This window comes from Pteropus medius, unplaced genomic scaffold (genome assembly GCF_902729225.1).
Source record: "Pteropus medius unplaced genomic scaffold, Ma_sr-lr_union100, whole genome shotgun sequence".
NCBI lineage: Eukaryota > Metazoa > Chordata > Mammalia > Chiroptera > Pteropodidae > Pteropus > Pteropus medius.
Window position 1 is genome coordinate 2,267,980 of NW_024344433.1, and position 27,989 is coordinate 2,295,968.

General features: G+C 48.5%; 2 long non-coding RNA genes across 2 annotated transcripts; one reads left to right on the forward strand and one right to left on the reverse strand.

Moving 5' to 3' along the window:
• The first annotated feature begins 10,557 nt into the window (after positions 1-10,557).
• On the forward strand, positions 10,558-16,094 carry LOC120610283 (uncharacterized). The gene is made up of 3 exons (XR_005654900.1): positions 10,558-12,527; positions 14,293-14,446; positions 15,422-16,094. It is a non-coding gene; the product is annotated as an uncharacterized LOC120610283 (long non-coding RNA).
• A 2,189-nt stretch (positions 16,095-18,283) lies between these two features.
• Positions 18,284-19,156, reverse strand: LOC120610319 (uncharacterized). Its single transcript, XR_005654912.1, has 2 exons — positions 18,898-19,156; positions 18,284-18,492 (listed from the first exon to the last, which is right to left on the reverse strand). It is a non-coding gene; the product is annotated as an uncharacterized LOC120610319 (long non-coding RNA).
• Positions 19,157-27,989: the final 8,833 nt, after the last annotated feature.

The window sequence follows — 27,989 nt, forward strand, 5'->3', positions numbered from 1 at the left end:
GACACCACCAAACCTCATCTTAGACATGTCGGATGTCCATTAAGGCTCCAGACTACGTGTGTGCAAGCTACGAAAGACCACGGATTAGACACCATCTTAAATGAGGACAAATGTTGTATTTTTCAACGAAGTCCAACACTTCCCGGAAGAGCTGTGGGGGATGGAGTTGGTGCGTGGAAGACGGATTGTCAATTCAGAAAGTCTTTTATGAAGAGAAAATGGTCAGTGTCATTAAGACTTTGGGGAAATGCATGTTAGATCATGACGACACTTCATGGCACAGATACGGGAGTTGCTGAAGTAGAAAATAAATAATGCCATCCCTGTGCTCTGGCAAGGATGTGGAGGACCTGGATCACTCCTACAATGCTGAGTGAAAGCAGCCACCTGCCAAAGGTCATAATCATACAGAATAGCAAGTTCAAAGGCCCTAGGATAGCAGTATGTGCACGTCATGTGATGTGGTTCCATTTATATGATATTCTTGAAATGACGGTTATAGAAATGGAGAACAAATTAATGGATGCTTTATTTCCTATAACTGCACAGGAATCTTTGGTTAGCTTGAATTAGAAAGTTTAATTTAAAAAATGCTGAAAAAGAGCAGCCTCCCGCCACAGCCTTCCCCACCCCATACAGCCATTTTCATTGAATTTCTCTGGTATCGATTTCCATATTTTATATAATACATTTGACTGCTAATCTTTGATATATTACTGATGGTAATTTTAGATAGGTCTATGTCTCTTGATACTTTTGAGTAGTTAAAAAATAAATTATTATCTGAAAAAGCAGAACATTCACTTAAAAGAGAATTGCTCCTGTTTGGGGCGTTTCCTTCTGCTTTCTGTGTCATTTTTGCTGTATCTCTTGGGTTGCATGTATCTGTTTGGGAGTCCCCAGCGCTGAGCTCATTCCTCAGTGTTGGGACCCCATCTTCTTATTTATAAGTTAGGGTCTGTAATTCCGATTGGAAGCACCACGAGTTTGTGGGTGGGGAGGGGGCAGGCTTACTGGTGGGTGGGCTTCGCTACGAGGGTGCCTCTCATTAGTGGACTCTAAGCGTCATGTGTGGTTGTCCTCCAGCCTGGCCAGGGGTGGGCTTGGGGAGGACGGGAGGGCACTTCCTGGCCTCCCGGTGCCGGGTCAGCATCAGGGAAAGGGGCACCGTCTTCATCTGTGCATCTCACATCTGATCACGACTGAGCACATGACGCCGTTTTCCACTTCCTAGGGGATGCGCCTGGCCCTGGGGGTTGAGGAGGGCATCTGGAGGGCCTAACTCTATGCACAGACCTCCGTCCAGGCCCTCTTTCTGCCAATACCCCCTCTTCCTTGGGGACCTGGAGCCCCTGGCAGAGTCCATAAGAGTCTGCGCCCTTGCCAGTAGCACCATCTCTCTGTGGGCACAGAGGTGACAACTTCCTCTCTCTCCTTCCAATCAGTTCCCTGATGTTTTTCATCATTCATTGGGGTTTAGGAAACAGAGATGATCACTGTGTGAGCCTACCTAGGATTTCGCTGTAGGCAGCCGAGCACCTGTCACGTGTCCTGTGTTCCCAGATGCCATTGCTCATTTCATAGCAGCATTTACAGAGCAAAGGAACCATTGCCACACCGCATGTGTACATCCGTCATAGGATGCATTCTGATTGTGACACGAGCGAGCATTTCTTTTGGAACAGAGAAAATCCGGGGAGCCACACGTCCCTGTGTGTCTGAGCTTCCCACGGGGTTCCCTTTCTTTGGAGACTGGGAGGGGCCGCTTGCCTGAAAGGTAGGGGCATGAGCAGAGGAGGGGCTTCAAGGGACCGAGAAGCGGGATCCCTGCTCACACTCCCACACCCACTTTTTATCGTCGAGTTCACCACCCTTCCTTCTCTCAGAAACAGCAACTCAACTTTTAGGAGTTGATTTCAAATACACAGAATGGAGTGTGAACTGGGTAGCAGGCAGACGTGCTGACTGACGGGTGACCTGCAGGGAGAGGTGATGGGAGGCTTTCATGCTTTCAACCCCACCGCCCATACCCGGCAGTGCGACCACACACAGGGCTCCCTGGGCAGCACTGCCTCTGGGTGGTCACGCCGATCCCAAGGTGAGTGTTGAAGGTGTGGCGTGAGCCTTCGTGTGGAAGCAGAGGCGTGGGGCTGGGGAGGCCCGTTTGGGTCTGATTGTTGCTTACTTGTGCTTTTCGCATGTTGTGTATCATGAGCATGGAATTCCTTGACGACAAAAGAGTCAGGCAGCGCAGAACGAAATTTCAAGTCTTGTCTCTCATGCCTGGGTTTGGCCTTTGGAGCCTAGTTTACTTGTCTATTAACTAGGGACAATGACAATGACACCTAACTCAGAGGCTAGGCAAGAGTAGGACATAGGTCCCTGGCACGGTGCCAACCCGGGGCAGAAACCTGATAACAATTCCACATCGCCAGTGGCTGTCCTTGTGACCTGTCTAAGCCGTGAAATGATCCGTGTGCCTGGGGCAGGTGGGATGGCTCGCAGTACACGAGGACGACTGTCACGGCAACTTTGAGGGGAGAGTGTGGTACACGTCACACCTACACGACAAGGGAATAAATAGACCTATTTCTAGGGTTGCCAGAGTTAGCAAAAGTCAAATAAGATACCCAGTTAGATTTGAATACCAGATGAGCAACAAGTCATTTTTTTTGGTATAAATAAGCCGTATGGCAGGTGAGAGCAGATGGCTGCCTTCCCGCTGTGTCCTCACATGGCAGAGAGAGGGTGACTTGTGGTCTCTTCCTCTTATACAGCGCTCACCCCATCACAAGGGCCTCGCCCTCACAAACGCATCTAAACCTCATCACCTCCCAGCACCACACTGGGGGTTAGGGCTTCCCTGTCTGAATTTGGGGGACACAATGTCATAAAACAGAGAAGGGCTCTCCAGGAGAATCCCACCACAGAGGCTGCTCTGGGCTAGGGGGCCACGCCACCTAGTTCTCCAGAGACTGTGGGACACAATGGCAGGCCCTCCCTGCCCCCAGCATGGCCTTTGCCTGTGTGGTCCCTGGCATGGCTGCTTACAGGCGCTCTGGGAAAAGGGGCAGCAGGGCACAGGAATGAGTTGGGGTGAGGCCCTAGGAGGAACCTGGGCCGGCTCCTTGGCACTGGGGTTTCCTGGGGAGGCTCAGGACACTCTGGCCATGGGGTTGCTGCCAGTGAAGTGACCATTAGCTGGGAATGTAGGACCTTGTGTCCCCACGACAAGGGCCATCTACAAGAGAGAGACATGGACATTGAAGTTATTGCCGAGTGGTGAGTCCATCTGCCACCAGGAGAGACTGAGGCACCTGCTGGGCGTGACCCAGGGAGGGGCCTGGGTACTGCAGACCCTGCCCCCTCACCCTGAGAGGATGCCGCCTCATGGAAAAGGGAGCTGGGGACTGTCCTAAGGCTACAAAATCCACAAGCACTCAGATGGGGGGACCCGACTCCAGCATGACCACCCCAGCCTCCCCCTGGAGACTCCATGCCCACACACCATGTGCTCAGCCACTGGTCTGCTGGGTGCTGCCTCTTGAGATGGGACCTCAGGGACAGGGAAGGACTCCATGTGCCAGCTGGAGACAGAGAGCACACGGTTCATAGCACTTCCTGACTCCTACAGCCCATCATGCATCCGATGACAGCCCAGTCTCTCAGAAAGTGACTGTGCAGCTTAGCAGCTCAGGGCAATACGCTGTCAGGGCACTCATGCGCAGACCAGTCCCCCGACAGTCATGGCAGACCAGCCCTCCGCCAGGGGAGATGAGCGTTTCTGTTGTGTGAGACTTGTGGACAGAGGGGCACCTAGTAAACCAACTGTCTGCACACGTGGTCCATACACGTCCACTCACTGGGCAGCAGACTTGGCTAAGAGTGGTTGTGTAGAAAGATGACTTTCGTGGTCTTTTTTGCAAAAGATATCACAAAGCAGAGCTTACCCTGAAACTGGAGAGTGATTCTGCGTTAGCCTGCTTTTGTGGGTTTTAGCGCCCATCTGTGGGCGGAGTGCAAGTGCCCCCCATCTTCCCATGCATTTATAAAGAAACCTCCTACGTGGCGCTATTAAAACCTAAACTTACTCATATGCCGAGTCAGGGTAGAGTGGCATTTCTGTCACATGTGCCTGCTGAATGAATTCTGAAATGACAGGCCTAGAAAATGAAACTGCTCAAAAAGAATATGAAAATGATTTGAAAAGGTGCTGAGAGAGAGTCTGCGTGTGTGGAGGCGGGTGGGGGTGGAATGTCAACGCCTGCGCGGTCCAAGACCTCCAGTTTGTCATGGCAAGTGCACGACCTTGAGAGCTAATGTGGGAATAAAGGAGCCAGAGCCACAGTGGTGACCCACCATCATGGACACCATGGGGCTTCCCTTTCTGGTCAACAGGCCATGTGTCAACACATGGACTCATGGCTGCCTGTTGATGACATGGGTGTGATCAATGCCCTGGCTGTGGGTCCCTACTCTGCTATTTGCTAGCTGTGTGGCCTGGGGCAAGTTGGTTAACCAGTCTGAGCCTGGGTTTCCTTGCCTGTAACATGCAGATAATAATAGTGACTACTGTATGGAGTACTCTACTCCCCACCCCTCAGAGCTCAAAAATTAAGTGAATCACTATCCTTGGTCATAACGGCTTCTACCTCTGACCTGTGTGTCTTTGCCATTTACTTAGCTACATAACTAGTTATTACCAGTTGTGGGTCGAGCACCCATGGATCCACCACCCAGATAAAAACTATGACTAAGACAGTGACCTGTGTCACTATATGGTCCCCAGTATCTCATTCGCTCCTTCCCTCCACTTCAGAACTCATTGTCACCTTGAGTCCCGGGCTTCCCTTTAGTTGGTTTTATGCTTCTGTGTGTATTTTTAGAAGGCGTGTATATACTTTTTCTTTTTTTTTATCTTAACTGTTTTAACTTTGTAACAATGGTGTGCTACATGTAACTTTGGGGGACTTGAATTTTCACTAAATGTTACATTGCTATGATCCATCTATAGAACTATGTCACTGTAATTTACTTGCTCTGACTGCCACTTCACAGGAAGTGAATATACTACAGTGCAGTCATCCCCTGTCCCCCTCTAGGGGCACTGGGAAGGAGGGCTAAGGAGGGGTCCTGATGTGTGTTAGCTACAGCAGGCCTCGGCAATCACATTCGTACACGTCTACTGTTACACAAGCCTAAGCGTTTCCCTCTGCTCTGAACTTTGAAAGGGGACCATGACAGAGAACATGTGAAATTACAGCTTTAGGAGGAAACACCAAACCCTCTTCTAAAGTGTTTGCACTGGTCTGCAATGCTGTGCGACCCACCCTCTCCAACACTTAACAGTGCTCGATTTTCACTTTCTGCACACTGAGTGGGTACAAAAGTTATCTCGCTGTGATCGTGATTTGTGTTTTTCTTTGAGAATCTCTGTAGATTTACTGGGCGTATATGTTTCCTCTTTTGTGAAAAACTTCTTGGAGTCTTTTCCTCATGATTATCTTGGGTTGTTTATAAAAACAACATTGATTGATAGCAGTTTTGTGTCTATCATTGTTAAATCTTTGTGGTTGATATTTTGAACAGCTTATTCCAGTTTCTATTCTGTTTTTTCATGTTGTAAAGGTATCTCTCCGTGAACAAAAGTTCTTGATTTTGACGTAGTTAAATTTATCAATTTTATAGTCAATTTTATGTGCGTATCTAAGAAAATCTTTAGCTATTGGAAGGTATAAGTGATAGCCACATAGAATATCTATGAATTCTGACGTTTGTTTTGTCCTTAACCTATCTGGGGTTATTTTCCAGATATAGTTTGAAGGCTATAGCCAAGTTCTTTTTACCCCCCAGACAGATAACTATTGTTTTTCCAGCTCCACTCATTGACCAGTCTCTCTTCTCCTCACTGACCTCCCTTGTCCTCTGTGACCTACCAAAATTGTTTATATGCATGAGTCTTCTTCTGGAAACTCATTCTTGTTCTGGGGTCAGTTTTCTTGTCCACAAATCAATACTACAGTGTGTCAATCGCTGCAGATCACGAAAGTCCAGGTGTCTCATAAAGTCAGTTCCTCTGAAACTATTCACTGAAACTATTGTAAGTGGTGTCTCTTTAATTAGTTCTTCGATGCATACATACTTTATATCTTCACCAAATTTTATTATTTCTAATGCTTTGTAGATTTTTGGAATGTTTTAGTGTAAACAATCGTATCTTATGCAGAGAGTGACAGTTTTACTTCCTTCATAAGCTTATCTTAGGGGCGAATTAGGGTTATGCAAACGGAGTGAGCAGTTGGCAGTTAGTAAGCGCTCAATAAACGCCTCCGTTTACTGACATGATTGTAATTACTAATCCACGGAGGGATTTCAGAAATTGTCTTAACCAGTTCTCACATGTTAAAGAAAGAAACAGAATCCAAGAACAGTCGAACAATCCAAAAGCTGCTCAGCCCCGGCACGGGGCTCGGGGAACCTGGGTCTCGGGGAACCTGGGTCTCGGGGAACCTGGGTCTCGGGGAACCTGGGTCTCTGGGCTGCAGTCAGGCGTCCTGCGTTTTCTCTCCAATCTCCCCTCAGTGTGGCTTCTGCCTGGCACAGACTCCTGCCACAGGGGTGTTTCTGTGAGTGAGCTTCCCAGCACAGCCACAACAAACATTTATTAAATCAGTAGCACGAATTAAGCTCCTTCTGTATGCACACATTTCTGGCAGAGGAAAAGATGTAACGCTGCAACTCAGATGTGCAGAAAATGGTAACATGTTTCATTTTAAGAATTCTCTATGGTGATCTCATCCTTTCCTGCTGATGGCAGTTGTGATGGTGGAGAACCTTAAACTTGGCTGCTAAAAGCAACTTGAACTCTGTTGGTTTAAATCACTTTCTTTTGGATAAATGCATGGTTAAATCAAACTCAGATTTCCTCCTCAAAAGGTGTTCCCATCCCCTCCCCCAGGATGGCAGTTGTAAGAGAGAGAAGTTTGTGGATTCTTGTGCTGTGCTGAGGCCTCTGAACTCATCCAGCCTTCAGGACCTACTGGGCGTTGGTTGGGCTGAGGCTGGCCTGCTCGTCTTTAAACACCTAGTACTGGGCCCCACTGGGTCTGGAGCGACACACCGAAGGTGAGAGAGAGGCTCAGCTTACAAAACTTCCGGAAATTGAAAGGAACCATATTAGGGAAACATACCTGGTGTTACATAGGAGGAAAATAGCACTTTATTCATCCAGAAATATGTATTGGGCACCCAACTCCTTCTGTTGGTCTGAGCGAGCTGGGCAGGCCCTCCAGAGGGTCTTTTGAGCTGAGTCCAGAGAACTAATTGGAATTTTAGCAGGGGCTTCAAGAGAGAAGGGGAAGCAAAGTGTTCACAGAAAGCCATGTTGATCAGTTAGATTTTAAGGCCATCAGGATGAGGTTCCCGTCAAGGGAGTTTGGGTCAGGTCCTGGAATGGTGGATATAGGGGAACCAACACAGGTGACAGAGAGCTAATCCTTTAGGAGAGCGGTCCCCAACATTTTTGGCACCAAGGACCGGGGCTCCTTATGAGAATCTCATAGCTGATGATCTGAGGTGGAGCTGAGGTGGTGATGCTAGTGTTGGAGAGTGGCTGCAAATACACATGAAGCTTCGCTCGCTTGCCCGCCACTTACTTCCTGCTGTGTGACCCGTTTCCTAACAGGCCATGGACTGGTACCAGTTCATGCAGTGGTGCAGAAGGTAGGCGAGAGCCAGACACTTTGTTCTGGGGGCAGAACGAAGCTGTTGGGGGGCAGAGGTGGGCCCTGTGCTGGGCACACTGGTGCACATGCAGGACATGTGCCGTAACCATTGCGATGGGGTCACTGTGTGTAGCACGTGCCGTCATGTAACACATGTGCTTGTGTGTGTTTCATGTGTACACTTGGAAGTGAACACACATAACTTAGTAATTTTCCTTCCTATTTGAAAACAGTATACTGAACATTTGAAATGCCAAGTGACAGTGTTGTCACGCTTCCTTGAGAACTAACTAGATCCTAGGCACTTCAAATGTTAATTGGTCCTCCTCACCAGCCACCGTGCCTCCCCGCCGCCTGATGATAGAGGTGCTTTTTTGTGGGTTACTCCCGTCTCCTGTGTGGGGACTCTGGTGCCTGGAGAGGTGGGTCACGCCTGAAGTCACACGATGACCCCAGGAGTTCTAGAAGGTAGCTCACAACAGACTTCCTTTAAACAAAATCCCATTCAGGCATTCAAGACACACCTCTTTTCACAAAGTGGGATTCACAACTTTTTTGAAAAAGGGCAGTGGATGCACGCTCAGCAGGTGGGGTGCCTGGCGTGGCCAAGGTCACCTTCACATGAGCTGTCATCCACTTCCTCCCTTATTTTGCACCATACTCTCTCCCTCACCCCCCTCCCAGCCCATTACACTGACCCAGCAAACGTTTGTCTGGCTTCTGGCAAAGCATCTTGTCTCCCTACAAGGCTATTATCATTGGAACTGACAAGTATTTTAAAGTGACACCATTCCCGTTCTAGGCAGGTGTCTTCCATTTCTTTCTGGAGAGTTTGATCCTTCAGGAATGTTTGTCTTTTTCGTTTTCCTAACTCAGTTAGTAGATTCTCTTCATCTGTATTCATTCATTTTAGGGAATTGCCTTTGATGATGGGAAAGGTTAACTGGGGATGCGAAGGTCCCACAGAGCGCCCACCAGGTCTGTGTATCTGAGGGAGCTCAGTTCAATTCCACTCACACGTGGGGTCCCTGCTGCGTCCAGACCCACCCAGACCTGCCCTCGGGGAGGGAGGTGGGTCTGTGTAGCAGGGGCAGGGAGAGGAGGGCTCCTTCTGTGTTTCTCAGTAGCGTCACTTTTTTCTCTCAGTCAAGAATTTGAAAATATTTTGTAGGTTATCAATAGTCAAATTTTGAGATCGTTTCTTTGAAGGGTGTTTTTGAAAGTGGAGGCTTGGCTGCTTCATGTGGCAGTGTGTCCTCAGGTGCTCTGTGAACAGTGGTTTGGGTGGTGAGGGTGACATCAGTGTCTCTGGAGCATGTCTGCTAAATGGGAGGTGCTGTGTTATGTGCCTGTTACCTGGAATCCCTGAGGGGGGAGCAGAACTGAGAAGAAGGGAGAGGAGAGAAGAGGGGAGAAGAAAGAAAGGGGAGGGAGGAGAGGAGGGGAACGTAGATGAGACCAGAAGGCTGTAACACTGTGGTTTCTATTTTGCAAGACAAAAACCTCATGATTTAGGTATCTGCCAACAAACTTAAAAAGTTAAAGGAAGCTGAGTCTCAAACTAGATAACTGTCTGATAAGGCAGAGGAAGGCCTTCGCTATCTCTTTTTTAATATTTCATTTTAAAATCTCAAACATATGCAAAAATAGAGAGAATACTATAATGAGCCCCTACATACCCATCACCTGGCTTCAACAACGATCGACTTAAAGTCAATTTTGTTTCATCTGTAACCCCACCTTGCCACTCTCTGGATTTTTTTACAGAGCAAATCCCAAACATTATATCATTTTATCTGTAAATATTCCAGTGTGCCTCTCTAAAATATAAGAACTCTTGTTTTTCTTAAACATAATCACAGTGATTACGATTTTAAGAAAAATCAAATCAATATGTTCGACAAGAGGAACTCCTAGCATTCCCAGCCCTTTGGTGCCTTAGGTTTTAGAGGACAGGCTGCCCGTTAAGGCCCACTTTGCCATCTGACCCTCAGGGCCGGAAGCAGCTCCTGAGGAAGTGGGAGGTGCCGTTAGCCTGGGCGGCACTTCTCAGCCATCACCCCTCTGGATTCCTGTTTGTCCTCTGACCTGGAGTCCTGCCCTCGTTCTAGATTTTTGTCCACCTGACCTTCCTGCGTACGAATGGTCCCCATACATGGCCGCAGAACAGCTTTGAGAGCGATGAGCTGGGACTGAGAACAGAGCTGCTATCAGAGCAGCAGCTTGAAGGGCAAGTATCTGCCATGCCTTCCCACTGAGAGAGAGCAGGATTTGCCTCTGACATCCAGATCTCCTTAGCGGACCGCCTCCAAAACAGGGGGCAGCTGTCTGCAGAGATGCCCTAGGTAACAGATATGAATTGCAAATACGCTACGACCCCATTAACTTGTAACTTGTAAATTAGGAAGTTTGAGGTTATCCTGCTCAAGCTTAAGAGCTGGTTTAATTTTTCACAGCTTGAGAATGGCAATGCTCCTTTCTCCTGGTGTCACAGGGCTGCCGTGAGCACTGTGTCTGCGTGGGCCCTGGGTGTGAGGTCACGGTGGCGAGAGGGAGTTGGCTCTTTGCCTACTGGGTCAGGTGTTTCTGAGAAGCTTTTTCTCCAGGGTTTACAGTGAGTTTCAGGGGTGAATGAACCGTTTCAGATGATCAGAAAGATATGCTCTCTCAGTGCCGCCCAAAGAGCCATCTTCCTTCTCTAGTTGCATTAACGTTCGCGTTTGCTGCTTGAGCAGGGGCCGGTCCATTATATTTTAGTCAATGACAGGACTGTTTTGCTCAAGTTCGGATGTCTAATAAGAGTCATTTTCTTTCTGAGGGCGTGTTATCAGTTTTATGAATATATGCTCTATGTTTCATTAGCATTCTTCTAGCAAAACACGATTCTGAGTCATTTCTGAAATATCTGCTCTCGCCTGCAAGTTGTTTCTCAGTTTTTTACAAAATTTGCCTCTTTTACTTACTGGCAGAAAAGTTTAATACCACACAAGCCTAAAATGGGCATGCCGAGAAAGCACACGGCCCACCTATGGGTTGGGGCCGCAGTGCATGGTTCTCCGGCCGACAGCCTTGGTCAAGGTTAGTCCAGCTCCAGGCAGAGCCCTAGGAGGAAGGAGTGAGTCGAGGACTGGAGGTAAAGATCCCTAAGAGGGACAGTCATCACTGGGCTTTCTCCTGAGGCAGGACCTGAAGATGGAGTTCCTGCATTACCTCCGACCCTAGCAGCCCAAGACAGTTTTTCTGGCTTCTTCTTGGACCCTTGTGAGAACTGGATGTGACCGCTTAGAAGTGTCACTGGTTGGTCCTCCTGGCTTGTGTGTCGCTGACAGAGTGACACCTCTCAGAGCCCAGAGGAAAGTGCCAAGTCTGCAGAGCTGATCTATTCCTACCACTTGGTGAGACCAAAGATGAACTGGAGGTGCCCTGCCACCTTTGGAAGAAGCACGGGTGCTCTGGAGATGAGCTTGGGTGAGGAGGGGTGGGCGCGAGTCCCTTTACCCTCACCGTCACAGCCCTGACCGGGGCGGTGAAACCTGACAGCCTAGTTACCTGCCACTCATAGACACATTTTCAGGTGAAGGAGCTTGAGGTCCTTTGGGTGCATAAGTCAGAGCCAGGATGACGGCCACAGCCCAAACCAGACAGCACAGTGAGAGAAACTGGGGGACAGTGGGACTGCAGGACGGGGCGGAAATGAGTGGCCGGAGGCGCCGGAGGCTGGAGCCGCACCATCGGGTGGCTGGCTCCTGGCTCTCCAGCCCCAGGCCTCAGTGCAGCTCAGGTCCAGGGGCACTGGTCCTGCGGCCCGGTACCCGCAGCCCAGATCTTCGCGCTTAAGTCACTGACGACAGCGAAGTCATGTGCAAAATGCTATGGTGGCTGTGATATGTCTCCCCTCCCGCCTCCAAGTCTCCGAAGTTCCAGCAGGAGTGACACGCCAACAGGCCAACTCTAACCCGGGCGACATCGGATGCAGACCCTTCTGACTTCCCTATGCGCCTTCAGAATGTGTACCCTGTCCTTTCATGAACTGCCTGACAAGCTTTCATGGTCCTGCTGACCCCAGGCCATCAAAGTCCAGTTTCAGCAACGTCCTCTGAGCCATGTCAGTGCAATTTTTCAAATGGCCTATTGCATTTTGTTCCCATAATCTTATACAGACGGGCAGGAAATGGAATAAAAGTGTTGTTCGCTTGTGATAAGAGGCCCCAACTGCACCCACCAAACAGAGGAGAGGCAACGTGGAGAGGCAGTGGGGACATCGAGGGTTTCCATGCACCAACCAACCGCTCGGCAAAGACCATCGGAGCGCTGACCACATGTGGGCTGCTCTTCCAGGCACAGGCAGAGCCCTGGCCTCTGGGAGCTGACAGTCCTCTGAGGGAGGCAGAAATACGCCCGACACTTGCAGACATGCAGAGGGATAGAAGTAAAGTAGATGAGGGGTGACGAAGTGGAATTGGCAGAGGGTATGGTTTTAGAATGGGTGGCCAGGGAAAGCCTCACCCAGAATAAGGTGTCTTTCGCGTCACACCTGAAGGAAGTGAGAAAAGGATGTACTGAGATTGCTGGGAGGAAGAGAGCTGGAGGCAGAGCGTGGCCGGTACCGAGGCCCTGGACCTGGCGCCCACTGTGGGTGGGGGCTGCCTCTTGGCGTCAATGTGTGAGCCCGAGTCTGTTGGTCCCAGGCAGCAAGGAAACACATACAACAGCTCCCTGGGCAGAAGAACTGGAAAAGGCCCTTCCTGAAAAGTGGTGGGTGACCTTAACTCCTCCCAACTGCCCATCTGCGAAGGCTGGAAAGTAAGTGACGTTTGTTTAGCAGTGGAATGCGACTTAACAAATGTGACTTTCTGATGTCCTTGCTCACGACTTATGTCTGGGGACTCCCCCCATGGTGCTGGGTGCAGAGTATCACTCAATGGATGTGGCTGAAGGCACGTGAGGGCCACTAGTGGGGCAGTTGTGCTAGATCTTAGATTGCGCCTGCACAGGGCCTGCACAGAGACCACAGGCCGGTCACCTGCGGGGGTGGCGGGGGTGGGGTGGGGGTGGGGACTCTGTGCGGACCTGAGCACAAGGACCGCAGGAGGCGTCAGTGGCACTTTGCAGATGCAGCCAGCCCATCCTCGTGAATGCGCATTTCTAAGGCACTTTAAAGGTAACTGTTCAATCCTCTATCTCCTAAGGAGGCTCAGAACCACAGAGCCTCAGTGCCCAAGCTTCCCAGGCAAAAGCTCATCTCCTGGCACGTTACAGAGAGGACTTGGTGCCTATGCTGCCCAAAGTGCCCTTGCTTTCAAGTTCAAATCCCAAAGCAGCGGTGTGGTTGTTCTTCAAGCTGGTTTATGCACGATAACCACAAAGCTAGCACCGGTGATGGTTTCTGATTGAATGTGACTTTCTTTGTTAATGCTTGTCCTTGCCCCCAGCAGCAAACTGACAAGCAGGACTTGCCTTTGTGAGCTGAAATGACGTAGCTGATAACCAACAGCTTATATTAATTTTTTCTGATAATCTCATGGTATTTTTAACGAGACTAGTGGCAAACATGCCATTTCTGGGGCAAATTAATTTGTCCTTGAAAAATGGAGCGTCAGCGATTTTTATTTCCTTTGTGCTCAACATACCATGGGCTGTGTTTTCGATGGCAACTGTTGCAACCTCGTACTATTGGCAGCAGTGCAGGAAGGACAAGATTTTGCCGAGAGCAATAAAATCAGCACAACCACAGTTGAATGGCAGATGACCCACGTGTGGGAAATTGTCTGCTCATGTTTCTCCCCTCCTTCTCCACACTGAGGCAGGTTGTAGCTTAGCGAAGAGCTGGAGAGATGGACGAGGCAGCTGGCCAGCTGCTCACCTCCAGGTAGCCTGGCCGTAAGAGGCAAAGTGGCCAGGAAATGTGACCCTTGCTCTGTAACATGCTTCTACACTCAGTGAGTGAGCACTTAGGGCTTTCCCTACCCAGACACTGTGCAGCCACCTGCACTTGGACCACCTGATACCATTGGAGCCATGAAGGCAAAAACCAGAGACTCTGCCCTGGGACACTTTCACCCTATCACTTCTAAGCGGTTGCTCGCTCTCCCCACCAAGAAAAAACATATCAAAGTGTCCATCACTGTCGGAAGACGCGTGGCCACAATTTCGGCCATTACGGCCATTTCCATATTCCTTGCTATATATCTTGTAAAGCTTAGGATGAAGTTTGAAATGGGAGGTTCGTGAAATAATGTTGAGTATTCGCTCTCTGTTCCCTATGCCCGACAGAAAGGAAGTGGGTGCTGAAGTGTTTTGTTTACTTTTAGATGTTCTCTCTAAATATTTCACATTTTTAAAGCTATTTTAATGTTATTTTATGATCTCATTTTGTTATTGTTTATTGATAATACATAGGAATATAAGTCATATATATTTATTGATATTATATTCTGTAAAATTCTTAGAATCATTTATTCGATTATTTCACACAGGTGATTGTGTGTTTGAGAAAAAAGATATTTTTAACTTAATTTTTTTCTTAATTTTTTTCACTAACACAATTTTGAAATTTTAACACTCCTAGGATTTTAACTGGGGCATTTTCTGCTGTGAAGGGTCCTGTCACAGAAGGGAAAGGAAAACTGACATCTGTTCTGATGAGCGGTGGGGTCCTGGAGGTGGCAGAAGGCCCGCAGGGCAGGGCAGGGTTCTTTCACCAACGCCAAGGTAAAGAGCAGGTAGGGTCGCCAGATTTCATTTCATCATCTACTTCATTTCATCAAGAAACCAGCCAAGAACAGGAGAGGCTGTGCCCAGCACGTCCTTGTCCTGTCGCCCCGCTGGCGTGCCTGGTGGTGAATTAGGACACACCTGCTAAACCCCAGGAAAGAACAGTCTCCTTGGGGACCTAAAGACCTATGTCAGAGGCAGGCTTTCTAGCTGGGTTTGGCAACCCGATGCGGCTAGCTGTAACAACTGCCCAGAAGGGCACCGTCCACCTTCCAGTGGAGGTCTCAGTCTCATAACTCCTAACTTGGAGTTGAAAGAAGCAAATCATACAGATAAATTGTTGCAAGGAAGAGTGGCTTAGAATTCATCATAATTAAATGAAAGCTGGGTGTCGAGTAGCCACCTTCAGCATGGGCGTGGACAGTACTGCTAAGCTTCTGCATCCCCAGCCTGGGGTCACTCAGCCTGCGCATCCCGTGTATTCGATACAGTCTTCAGAAATTCCGCCTCTGAGAAAAGTTTTCCGGCTCAAAACTTATGCACGGGACAGAGTTTTGGGTCATGAGTCTTAGCCAGGATTTGGGGGTAAGATACCCTCTCAGATATCCACAGGCCACGCGGACGTGTAATCAGTCTTTTACTTTGGCAAGAATAAAAAAAAAAAACTTTAAAAGGCTTCAGAATATCCTGACAGCTCCGTTCATTTCAGGCAGGCCGGGGTTCAGATTTGGTCAGATGCAGTGCTCGGATCACTGGCGTTTGCTCTGGTGCCCACATCTTTATAATAGGAACACCTGGACCCCAGCTTTCCATCAGGCAGTGTGCTTTTTCGCTTCAATGTGAACCTGCCAGGATTGCTGATGACAGTATTTATAGCTAGGCATAAAAAGTGATTTGTGGGCTGTAAATCAGACAGCATATAATTTTGCTTTTGACCCAAGGCTGTCAGGTTGCTTCAGGATTTCATTTCTCTTCATATTCAGAACAAGGAGGAATAAGCTGCTGCTCCTGCTGAGTGAATTGACCGCCACAAAACCAGCCGCTGAAGTCAGTTTGCAGTGAGGGAAGCTGCGCTTTGCTGCATCTGTCTGCATCTGTCTCTCCCACCAGCAATGCTGTACGGTAAATGACATGGCCACCCCATCAATACCAGGGTCTTTTGTGATAGACGGAGGTCATGCTTCTGGTGCACATCTGGAGTCACATCTGTGACCTAAGAGACTCTGTTTTGATATAATGACAATGCTCAGAGGTGGTGAGTAACTATGGTACCCAAATGGCATCATCGAGTGCCTTCATGGGTGGTTAGGCTGAGAACTTTTTTGGAATGTCCCCAGTTTCACTCATGCTAACTCCATATCTTCATAGGCACATCAGTATAACTGCATTTTATGTCCTACATATTGATAAATACATAAACATGTACAAATAAATATAATGAGTATAAAATAGCTAACAAATATAAAAATTTATAAATAAATATATTTACTGCCAACGTATGTTTAAAATACACATATCAGTAAATCGTTATGGAACGGATTATTTGTTAAAACAGTCCAAGTGTCTTAAATAGTCACCATGATTCATTCACCTCACACACTTTCTCCCTCTAGGTATGCAATTAATACTTACAGCAAATTGATTTTTATTTGGCTTCATAAAATGGAAACATTATTTTCTGATAATTTGACCATTTTAAAGTTAAAATAGAACATTATTATAATTTTAGGATTTATAATTTTTTTTTCACCAAGAAAATCAGTACTTTCTAAATTCTTGGTTTCTTATTTAAAAGCAAAAAAAAAAAAAATTATGACAAATCCTACTAGACTGATATTCAAATTTACTTAAACACCAAATTAACATTGAAAGCAGTGTTACTAAAAATCAGTTTTATATAGATGGACTGTTTAAATGTGAAAGTAAAACAAATCAACTTTTGGAAGAAAACAGGAGAATATCTTCACGACCTTGGCCAAGCACCATGGGGACACAAAGCACCATGGACAAGATGTTGTCATTACTGTGATACTGTGTACAGAAACTAAATTCCTCACCTGGGAGAAAAAGAAGGGTGTGAGGATGAGAAAGAACCCAGGGTGGGACTTTTCTCTATCTCGGAAAGACAGTCTGCAGAGTACAAAGCCTCTGAGGGCAGAAAGACTCTGCTGTGTCACCCACGAAGGGGAGGCTTGTCATGCACTGGCTCCTTGTGGAAGATGTCACATTTCATCGCGAGGGTGACCCAGTGAAGTAGAGGTGATGCTGAACAAGGCCAAATGCCCTGCCCGAGGGCAGAGAGCCTGAGCCCACACTGGTTTGACAGGGCACCGTGCTGTATCTCCTGGGTGCAGGCCACATGGCCACATCTGGACCACCGCCCCACAGCGTCCCAGCTCAGTGTGAGTTGTGCCTGCTCTGTCCCTGCCTTTTCTGGCCAGGGTTCCCGTTTGATCATACGCTCTGTTTTGTTTCCTTCAGAATATGAAGGACTGTTTGATCACAATATAACTTAAATTCTAAACGAAGCAGATATTCAAAGAAACAGCGCTGTTTACTTTCCTTACTTGTACACCTTGTATTCATTGGCAGTCTTTCCTATTTGAAGAGCATATGATACAATTGTAGGATAAAGAGCAATGAGAATGAGCTACTGATGGATTAGAGAAAGGCATCTTGGGACCTGCTCCAGACTGGATATCCTTGAACCTCCCCCTCCAGAGTGTCTGCTACACCTCACGTTGTTGGCAGTTAACAGCTGTCAGGCTCGTGAAGAATGAGATAATCACACCCATTTGAGTGTCTCGAGCTTTGAGCGCTCAAGCGCCGCGGCGCACATTAATATCGATTAAAAAGGCTGCACCCATCTGCTGAGTTTAGATGCCGTCAGCCCCTAGCCTGGATACCGGAGTGTATTTTAGACGTTTGCTTTGAAAAGTTACTCCTGTAACCAAGACTCAAACAGAAACTTCAAGAATCGATATTCAAACTTCCAGATTGAATGTATTACCCAAGTGATGTTGCGTACGAAGAAAAATCTGTAGAGCAGGTTTTGAATAGTCTTTCTCACATGAACACGAGTGTGTGTGCGTGCGTGTGTGTACACCTATGACACCCGCAGGGACGAGAGAAGAGCTTGGCTGGTGCCATGATTCCTGTGCAGGGCCCGGTCCCAAGACAGACGTGTGCCTGTCATCTGGATCTCCTAGGCCCTGACTCACTCTAGACCCTGACCCTATTACCCAAAGTGCAGGCCTGGGACCAGCAGCAGAGGCACCCCACCCAAGGAACGGGGACAAAATGCAGACTCCTGGGCTCCCCAGACCTGCAGAATCTGATCACCAAGATCTTTTTGGGATCTGGATGCCCCTAGGGCTGGGAAGTTGACAAACGTGGCTGTCCTCGTCTCTTGAGAGTGCGCTTCTGTGTGTCTCCAGCCCCCCACCTTGGTGACTTTGCACAGGGCACAGTGAGGGAATGGGAACTTAAGACTGGCTCTGTCATGCTTATCTGGTATGTCCTGTCAGTAGTTTGGGGTCCCTGGGTCAGATGTGCACTCTGCCACGTCGTCACATGCTCTTCCCTGGAGAGATGCAGAACCACAGACAGAAGGGATTGTGCAGCCTGAGGGACATGGGCAGCTTGCAGGTCTGGCTACATGTGAGCAAGTCTGCGGGCTGTCGGAGGGACTGTGTCTGGGACAAGATGTCCCTGCCAGTCTGTCACCAGGATGAACAGGGCATCGGAACTGACCCAGCAGCCTGCCCTTGATGCCAGTAGCTGCCCACACATATAAGCACTTTTTTGTTTGATAAAAAATAAACAAAAAACACCTCCCCCAAAAATATTCTAAATAAAAATATTTTAAATTCTTATCATGCCTTTTTACATAAAGTGACTCATGGATTTAAAGGCCATACAGGTTTCAGGATTCACTTCCCTTCCTGGATTTATCCCACTGGTCCCAGCTGATTCCTTGTGTTCTCATAAGATCTGCTGTTTGTCACCTTCCCAGGACGCTGTTTGTCTTGGCAAGATGGGGTCCCTCTCTTCTCTGGTTTTAGACGGTGACAAGAGAGCAGAGAAAAGACCAGATATGATTCACTGGAGTTGAAAAATGAACACTGGAATATTAAACTTTCAAAACCTACTTGCCTTAGGCTTTAGAGTGCAACTTATAAATTCGGTTATTCTACTTACTAATCTCATTGTATAACCCAGAATCATGGCCTCTAAAGGTTTTAAGCTTCATATACACACCTAATATATTTGCTTTTCTTCTTAAGTACCCCTTCACAAGCAAACTCTTTCCAAACACTTAAAACATTTTTGTAACCCTGACGAATTAAGCTTATAATGCACATTCATCTTACATACTACCTTAGACCCATCATTTTCTACCTTTCAATTTATATTCAGATTCAAAAATCAAATACCCAATTTTATCTTTTATAATCACCAGACATTCTGTGTTCCTTCTGCGTTTTTCTTGCTGGATAAGGCCCAACTCTTAGAGATGTTAAGAGGTGTGGAGAGGGTTCTGTGTCTCTTGCAGGCTCTGGGCCTGAGTTTGCACACTGAGATGCTGTCCAGGACAGGGGTCTTGGCAGGACAGGGTCCCTCTCCTCTCTGGGCCCTGTCAGGACCTGTTATGCATGGTGTGGCCTTCCTGTTGGAATCCCTGTGCCTTGAACTTGCAGTGGGTCCCCTGTGACTCACACCCCCTCCTCCCTGCCCCTGCCGTGTCTAACATGCTCTCTATAAGAACAAAGAACCATTGTCCCGCTGGACGCCCTCACCCCACGAAGGCAGCCAGGAGGGATAATTAGCTCAGGCCCACATGGACTGTTGATGGCAGGGGCAACATCGGGGCCTGCCACCATCAGCTGTGCCACACCGGAGGTGCTTTCCACTTCTAGTTCAGCTGCGGACATAAAATGAGTGGGTTTGCTCTCACTCCCATAACTGCAAGGCGACTTTTAACTATAGAAACACTGCTTCATGTTTCCCAATGAGAGAGACTCTGAGATGGTAAACATCATCGTGGTGTTGGTACCTGGGGTTGACACCATGGGCATTCACTGCAGTCATGAGAGAACCGTCACTCCGGTGCTCAGTGCAGCTCTGTGAAGCTGTAATGTCACACGAAGTGCTGTCGTCTGGTGTGTGGGTAGCAGAGGCTGCAAAAAGGCAGGTGCTGACGATGTGTTTGTTGGGCCTTTTTGGCAGCAAGAGAGAGAAAACTCAGGAAAATGGAGGTCACATAAAAAAGAGAATTTAGGGGAAGAGTCAGGGGTCATCTCACAGAATCTGAAGCATGAGCCATGAGGCCTAGGGAGGGGTCAAGCAACTCAGCCCCTGGGTCCCAAGGAGCCCAGCAGAAACACAGCAGATGGGGACATAACACTGTGCATGGTGACGGTGGTGGGTATGTCATTTTCTGGATTTGCAGACACGTTCCAAGTTACCAAATTCTGTTAATGCAAACTGAGCCGGCCTTAGAGAAAGCGCGGTAGAGTGAAAGGTATGGTCGTCATGGGAAGAATTTCTGCCTCTGGAGTAAAAGTCACACAAATGTTAGCAGGAGGAAATGGGGATTGACCTGAATTTTGGAAAATGGAAAGGGATAGATGGCATGAGGGATGGGACTCAGCTTCTGCCAAGGAGGCCAGGCCCTCATTGACCCCGAGTCTGTCAGTGTCAGGGATCTCTGCCTGAGGGTACCAGGACCTGGGGACTGGGCAAGCTGTGATCTGCTCTGTGTCCACACAACCCCAGAGGGAGTGTGACATGAGTCCGTCACAACCAGCTTGGCAGAGCAGGGAGAACCTGACATGAACATACAGATTGGAGCCAGAATGGAACTGGAGGGGCCTCCGGGCTCTGCCACCAGCCTCGGGGTCACCCAGGCAAGCTGTGTTTGCGTCCTCATCCACTAAATGAACAGCCAGACCACACGTCGCAAAACTCCTGGTCCCCTAGTTTTCCCACAGATTTGGGTTTGACCCTCTCCAATCAGTGACGAGATTGAGACTCTGTCCTAAGTCAGTGGGCACCATCTTTCCCAGTAGTTTCAAGGAGACATAATTCGTTGCCCTAGTTTTTCGCATAGTCCTGGATTTCGACTTAACACTGGGCATCTAGAAGCCCACCGCTGAGTGAGTCTGGGCATTGTGAGTACGGGGAAAGGTCTGGCTAGAGGGTATTCAGACTCTGGAGTGGGAAAAGCCTGGGGACCCCCTCCATCAGGGACCAAGGCCACGCAGGTGTCCCGGAGCTGACCTCACAGAGCAGCTCTGATGGGCACAGGCTGTCAGAGTTTGGAGCCGGCCATGGAGCCTGCTCAAGGTCTGGTGATCTTTGAAGACTCGAGAGGTGACCTGATTTTTATTTTTAACTTGCTTTGATAAAAAAAATTTAATTGTGCTAAAATACACACACCATGAAATTTATCACATTAACCACGTTCAGGTGCACAGTCCACAAGCATTCACGGCATTCGCACACTTCTGCAGCCATCGCCACCACCTCCAGAATTTCTCATCTTCCCAAACTGAAACCTGGCCCTCGTCAAGCTCCCCTCCCCGAGCCCTGGCATTGCCACCTACTTCCTGTCTCTATGAGCTGGACCCCCGTCGGTACCTGTATAAAGTGGAACCCTCCTTTTTGTGTCTGGCTCATTTCACTCAACCTCATGTCTTCGAGATTCCTCCGTGTTGTGGCAGGGGTTAGAATTTGGTCTCCTTTTTAAGGCTGAATAATATTCCACTGTACATACCTGCCGGATTTTGTTTATGCAGTCATCTGCCATGAACACGTGGGGAACCTCTATCTTTGGACTACTGTGAACAGTGCTTCGTGAACGTGGGGGTACAGATATCTCTTGGAGACCACGTTTTCAATTCTTTTGGACACATACCCAGAAGTGGGATTGCTGGGTCATAAGACAGTTCTATTTTTAACTTTTTGACCCTCCATACTGTTTTTTGCGGTGGCTGTGCCCACCCACAGTGCTCGAGTGTTCCCTTTTCTCTGCATCCTCACCAATGCCTGCTGTTTTCTGGCTTCTGTGTGTGTACGTGTGTATGTGTGTGACTCTTCTTTAACCACATTTTTCTGGCTTGTTCTCACAGGCTTTCCCTTGCTTCTCTAGCTATGGGGCCTGGCCGTGTCCCCAGGCATGACACCTTAGCCTGGGAAGCGTGAGACCCCATGAGTGCCTGTTGAAGGAGGCCTCTGGCTTCTGCAGGGGAAGACCTGCGGTGCATGGGGAGCGTGGGAAGTTGTCCTCTGCTGAGTGAAGAATAAAGTTGTCTTGTAAACAGACTGACAGGCCTGAGGAGAGGGACAGTCCTTGCCACTGGTGAGTTGAGTGACAAGGTTGGACACGCACCATGATAGGACTCAACCAGGAGCTAAGTGGCCACGCGCTTGGAGGGTTCCTTCTGCCTCGTGGGCGGGCAAGGGAGTTGGCAGAGGGACGCCGGCTGACCAAGCCAGGCCCTCCCAGAGCAGTTTGTCTCACAGCAGCTGACTGGTTTGGGCAGCTATTTCTCCATGTTAGCTGTTTCCTTGAGTGAGGTTGTGAACGCCCCTTCTCCCCTCGGGCCAGGAGTAGGGTCCAGTTGTGTTTCCAGGCCGTTGCTACTTGGGATAAAATTCTTCCTAAGAAATACAGATGTTGCAGTGCCCTGTTCTATAGACCTATAGGGACCTGTCCTGAGGGGAAGGGGAATGCGGCGGGCACCCAACCACTGCCGGCACACACAGTGGGAGCGCCCCCAGCCTCCGTATGTGTAGACTCTCCTCTGAGTGCTCTGCAAGACCCCAGGGACAACCATTTCTCGCTTAATGTACTGAAGCAAGTCACGCAAAAAGCCCAGGCAGATTTTCCTTTGAATTTAAAACTGGCTTTAGTGAGTCGATAAAGAAATATTGTCCTTGCCATGTAAATAACCTTTGAGGGAATTGTGTCCCCACCCAATGGCAATGCTGTGGACCCTGATCCTAAGCATTAGTGTGTTCTTCTGGCCCATCGAGAGTAAGGGGGAGTTTCAGGTTGAGCACGAAGTCTTCACCCAACCATTCCCATGCCCATCACTACCCCCTGTGGCCTCCTCACCAGCCAACCTGCTCTCTATCTATACTTTTGCAAAACTCTTTTCCTCTGATAAAAGTGGACTTTGGCCAATGACCACAGGTTGGCTCAAAGCTTTCATATAGACTTGCTCTGGACTGGAGCACACTGCGGGTTGTTTACCTCGCCTCTGGCCACTAAGTGTCTTAGATAATGAAATGGACAGTTGGACGTAGGAATGGAAGAGTCTTGTCTGCTGGACAGCGAAGAACAACCCCTCTCACTGTGATCGTCTCCACGCCCCTCAAGCCCAATCCTGAAATCAGTTCTTACTTTTGCATCAGCTCATAAATTGTCAGGGGACTTTGCGAGTTTGGGCTTTGGTTGTCATTCTGTTCATTTGACTTGTAGTTTCTGGCCCGAACACATCATATTCATGTGCTGTTTAGTTGAGCAAAGTGATAAACAAAGCTTTTGTTTGCCTTTAGACCCAAAGATAAATGTGGAGGCTATTAAATGCTCTTCTAACTTAATAAAGTTCTCCCAGGAGGAATTAGCCTTTAGAAAATCAGAGAGCCGGGCCAAGAAGTGCCAACCAAGCAAAATGATTGGGCTGTAACCATGCTTGGCTCATTTGATGCCCTTGCTTATCTTTCCCTGTCTTTACCCAGGGGCTGTGTTCACTATTTATTGAGGCCCCGGGTGCTATAGAACAGCTCAGCAAGATGCAGTCTCTGATATTCCTTCATTCATTCATTCCTCCATTCATCTACTAAGCACCTGCTATGCGCCACCTCTGTTCAGGAGTCAGTATTTCAGTGAGGATGGTGCTGGCTAAGACACCTTTCCACTGCAGGTGGACCCTTTTACCTCCCTGTCTCCCGAGGAGGTTCTACAATGGTCTTGATTGGTCCAGATGCCCTTGCAAGTCTGTGGATAGGCAGCACCTAACATATGTGCACACACATGGCCCAAAGTGTTCTGTTAAAGGCAGAACTGTCATTACATTTCCCCAGAAATAACATTGTGTGGCTTGCACACAGACCTGCCCACTGAAGATATATTTGACTGGTAAAGTGACCTACTTTCAGCATTTACATGACTAACCTGGGCTCTGGGTCCTGGGAACCAGGGAGAGATAAATGAATAAGAAACAAAGAAGAGATTTGAAGGAGACACATATGCCGAAGCGCAATTTTGAAGTAGGGGAAGTTGGTCTCCGGTCACTTGCACTTCCTTCTTCCATGTCCCTCTGCCCTTCTTTGCTGAAGCCAAGGCCAGCTCATTATGGGGGTTGGTCAGTGAAGGGGCAGCAAGCTGAGACGGCTGACCCATACCGGCAGAGTGACTGCTAAGTACGTGTCTGGCCCTGGAGAAAATGCTCGTGATGCAGACAGAGTTTGCAAGAAGAGTTATGATTCAATAAACTTACTGCATGCTTCAATATGCGCCAGGCACATGCTGAGTGCTGGGGAACAGATGTGAATAAATCTGCAAAGCCTACCCTCATGTTGCTGCATTTCTGCGGAAAAGATATTTGGCTTCAGAGAAGCCAAGTCAGACGCCAGGGCACCCGGCAGGTCCCACTGTAGGGTCAGGGTCAGTGCCCACCCCGCCCAGCCGTGGTCCAAGCCCATGGGCTGCTGCACCCTAAGGTGCACTGGCAGGCACTACAGGCAGGGCGGCTGTGGGCGGACACCCTTTGCCGTGTTGCGACTGTGAGTTAGAGCTACTCTCTTTTCTCCTGGAAGTTAAACCCAGCAGTCTCACCACACAATCACGGGCGTAGTTTCCTTTTTCCTTTTGTGTCTGGGTTTCCCCCACCCGGAAGCTGCTGTGACCTGGGTCTGCCTCCTTGGTTCAAAGCCAGCGCATGTTTCTGTGGGAAAGAGCTTCTGGATTCATGAGGCTGCTTAGCAGGTGATGCGTTGCCCTTGGGAGCCAACAGCACAACAGGTGGCCCTCAGCCCTGGTCCCTGTTCTGCACCCCAGCTTTGTGTAATGAAGGTTGGTACGATGAGCCCACTGAGGGCCACTGAAGTGTCACCATGAAAACGGGCTACACCTGGCACTGGGGAACTTTCATAATTGGGGAAATGCTTACATTGTACGTTAAGTGAAGTAAAACAGGTACAAAGGCTGATACAATTGTGTAAACAGAACTTGTGTGGGGAGAAGGAGAGAGAGGGAGGGGGAGTGGAGAGAAAAGCGAGGCATGGGGAGGGGAGGGGAGGGGAGATGGGGGGAGAGAGAGGGAGGGAAAGCGGAAGGAGAGAGTGCGGAGAGAGGGAGAGGAGGGAGAGAGGAGGAGGGGAGAAGGAGAAAGGGGAGGAAGGAGGAGAGAAGGAAAGAAGGAGGGGGGAGGGGGAAACGCACGGAAACAATGGTGCTTGGCTTTGAGACGGGGAATCGATGGTCTCAAGCCTTCTGCATTCTCTAGATCGTCCCAGGCAGTAATTATAACTCTTATCATCACCGAAAATAAACTGTATATGAAAACATCCATGGTTTCAAGATCTTCATACTTTCCCTCCAGCTTTTGAGAACATCTGATAAAAGAGCACTGCCACGCTGACCAGCGGCCACTGTCTTGCCTAACACGCCTCTTCTTACCCTAAACTGGGCAAGTGTTAAGCAGGCACTGCCAGGTGGGTAACAAAAATAAAAATTCCACGAATGCCATCAGAAGTGAATTTGCCCTTAGGGACGTGCTAAGGAATAACTGATCAACAGGTGTCCCCGACCCCTTCTCCAGCCCCTGGCAACTACTGAGCTGCTTTCTGTCCCTGTGGACCTGCCTGGATGTTTTGTGGAAATGGGGTCACACACATGTGGTCCTCCGTGACTGGCTTCTTCAACTTGGCACACTTCAAAGTTCAGCCACGTTGTCGCACATGCCAGGACTTCATTCCTTTCTATGACTAAATGAGGCTCCATTGTATGTGTTGCATGTTGTTTTCAGCTCACAGTTTCTGGGACAATTCAGGTGTAATAGAAACAGAGTCAGCTTCTGATCTGTGTGGAACTAGACAGTTTTACACCACACGGCCGTGACCACACCCATGGTGCTAGTCTCAGACCTGCTTCATTCCTTGACCCTGGCCTCTCCTTTGATCAAATGGTGGTGAACTTGAGCTTTCCTAGCTTTTAAGCCCCTGAATTTCTAGACCCTCTGTGTTTCTTTCCAGATAATAACAGTTCCACCGGATGTCAGACAGCATTGATTATAAAGCAGAGCTCATGTCTATACACCACCAAGTGAAAAAATCCTCTGCCAATAAAATCATGACACCCCCGCGTAGTGAAAAAGCCGTTATAATGTAAGAAAAACCAGCGCATGTCAGAGTTGATGGCATGTGGTAATGACATGAATGACCAGCACTGACCGAGGCCTTACTATGTGCCAGCCCCTTGAGAGAAGTGTCATTCCTGTCACTCCCTGACATCATGGGAACAGTGGAGGCAGGGGGAGGAGGCCAGCACCACAGCCCTTGCTCAGGAGACGGCTGTTGGGATGTATCTGTACCTGCCAAACATGAGCACACTTGCTGTTTGTTCAGTCACCCAGTGATGAGCATCTGTGGTCACCTGGAAGAGTGTGCATGTGGGCAGGTGGGGTTTTCTCGGTGGGACCTTTCAGTCTAGTTGGGGGTGAGGTTAGGGGTAGGGAAGGAATTACAGTAAAATACGAAAACAGGGAGGGGAGAGGGATGCCAGTTGGCAGCCTCACTCAGGTGCACACTCTGTCCCTCGCCGACAGTGTCCTCTGTGTGTGTGACTGTGTTCCCTGGTCCCATCCTGTGTGTGTGCAACTGTGCTCCCAGTCCATGGGTCGAAGGGAACATGGACCTTCTCTTTTCCAGTCTCCAGATCCCAGGCCCCGCCTGACCCCATGCCATCGCAGACGCTGTTAGTTGCCCACTGAGATGCTTCTTCCTTCTTGCTTAATTCAAAAACGTATTATATTTCAGATGACAATGTGTCAAGTAAAAAGACTACATTCCAAGACTAGCTGGTTGCTAGGAGAGGCCATGTGATCTAGTGTCATACACAGAACCATCATGTAGAGCTTTCATTGTCTTCTTTCAATTGCTCTTACTGTCAACTCATGGAATATGGCTTCACTGGCCAGAGTCCAGCAGCCATCTTGGACCATGAGGTCAGGTTGAGGTTGAAAGCCGTGCTCCAGGATGCCAGATCAGAAAGGAGCTGAGGTTTCTAGTGGTACCTGGGCAGCCATATCAGCCTGCATGACTTATGCCAGACTACATTTACACCAGAGAGAAACAAAGTCCTAACTTGAGCCATTGTTACATTATAGCCAGATGGAGTCTAGCTTATATGCTTGCCCAGGTGTGATAGGTGGTTTAGGGTTGGGGTTACTAGGATGATAGAGCCTCCAGGGCCACATGAAGGGGAAGTGGGCCCACGGGAAGCGGCTATGAGACAGCAGCTTACTCGTTGCAGAGTCCTGTCACTTGCTGCCACTTGCTAGGGACCCAGCCCTGTGCTAAACACTCCACCTGCATCATTATTTAACCCACATCGAAATGCTGGGACAAGACTCTGATGACCACGGCTAGGCTAACCTCAATTTCCAAACGAGGGACCGGAGACTCAGGAAGGTCACTTTCTTAAGTCCCTCCGGTTATGAGCTAGGTTTCAATCTGTGTCTGTTTGACTCAGGGACAAACCCTTAAACCCCGCACAGACTCCAAAAAGCTGTGCAGATGTGAAAGCAGGAGAGTGGCCAGATTGGATCTGTGGCTTTGTCTCATCACAAAAGTGAAAGAAACAGTTCAGAGAAGGGAGTGGTGTGTGGCAGGCAGGAGGCAGGAAGACACGGGGCAGACCCTGTAATGAGTGGTTAACGAGTGACACCGGGGCCAGGGAGAGTTCATTGCTAAGTCCTTCTCAAACCCCTCAGTGGTGTTGGTCTCTATGAGATAAGATATTTAACTCATAACTTTTCATTAAGAACCACTAGAGATTAGTGCACTGTCTTAAGTTCTTGTTTGATTATGTTTAAGAACCCATCGGTGGCCATCAGGAAATATGCTTGTTTGTTTTTTCAACACAGTTAAAGATTTTAATTATGAGCTTTTTAAGGGGCATACTCAAACGGCTCGTGGTGTTTGTGTTTGTGTGAAATGAAGTGAAAATTAAAAAGCGATACTCCTGTTAAAAATATGGCTGGGTTTCAAATCAGGATGGCCCTTCAGAGGATGCGATGGCAGTGTGCATCAGACCAAGGAATGCTTTAGACAGGAAGCGTTTGGTTTGGTTTGGTTTCGTCAGTTATCAAGCCTGAGGAACTTCTCAGTTACATCAAATCATGCAAAATGGTGAAGGCTGTTATCTGTTGCTCTTTACGATGGAAAAAAATCATTCATGAGGTCTTCCTGTTAGCCAAGAATGGAGAATTTAACTGCCTTGGCTCTTCATGATAGTTTTGCTGTATGTTTTTCTTGTTA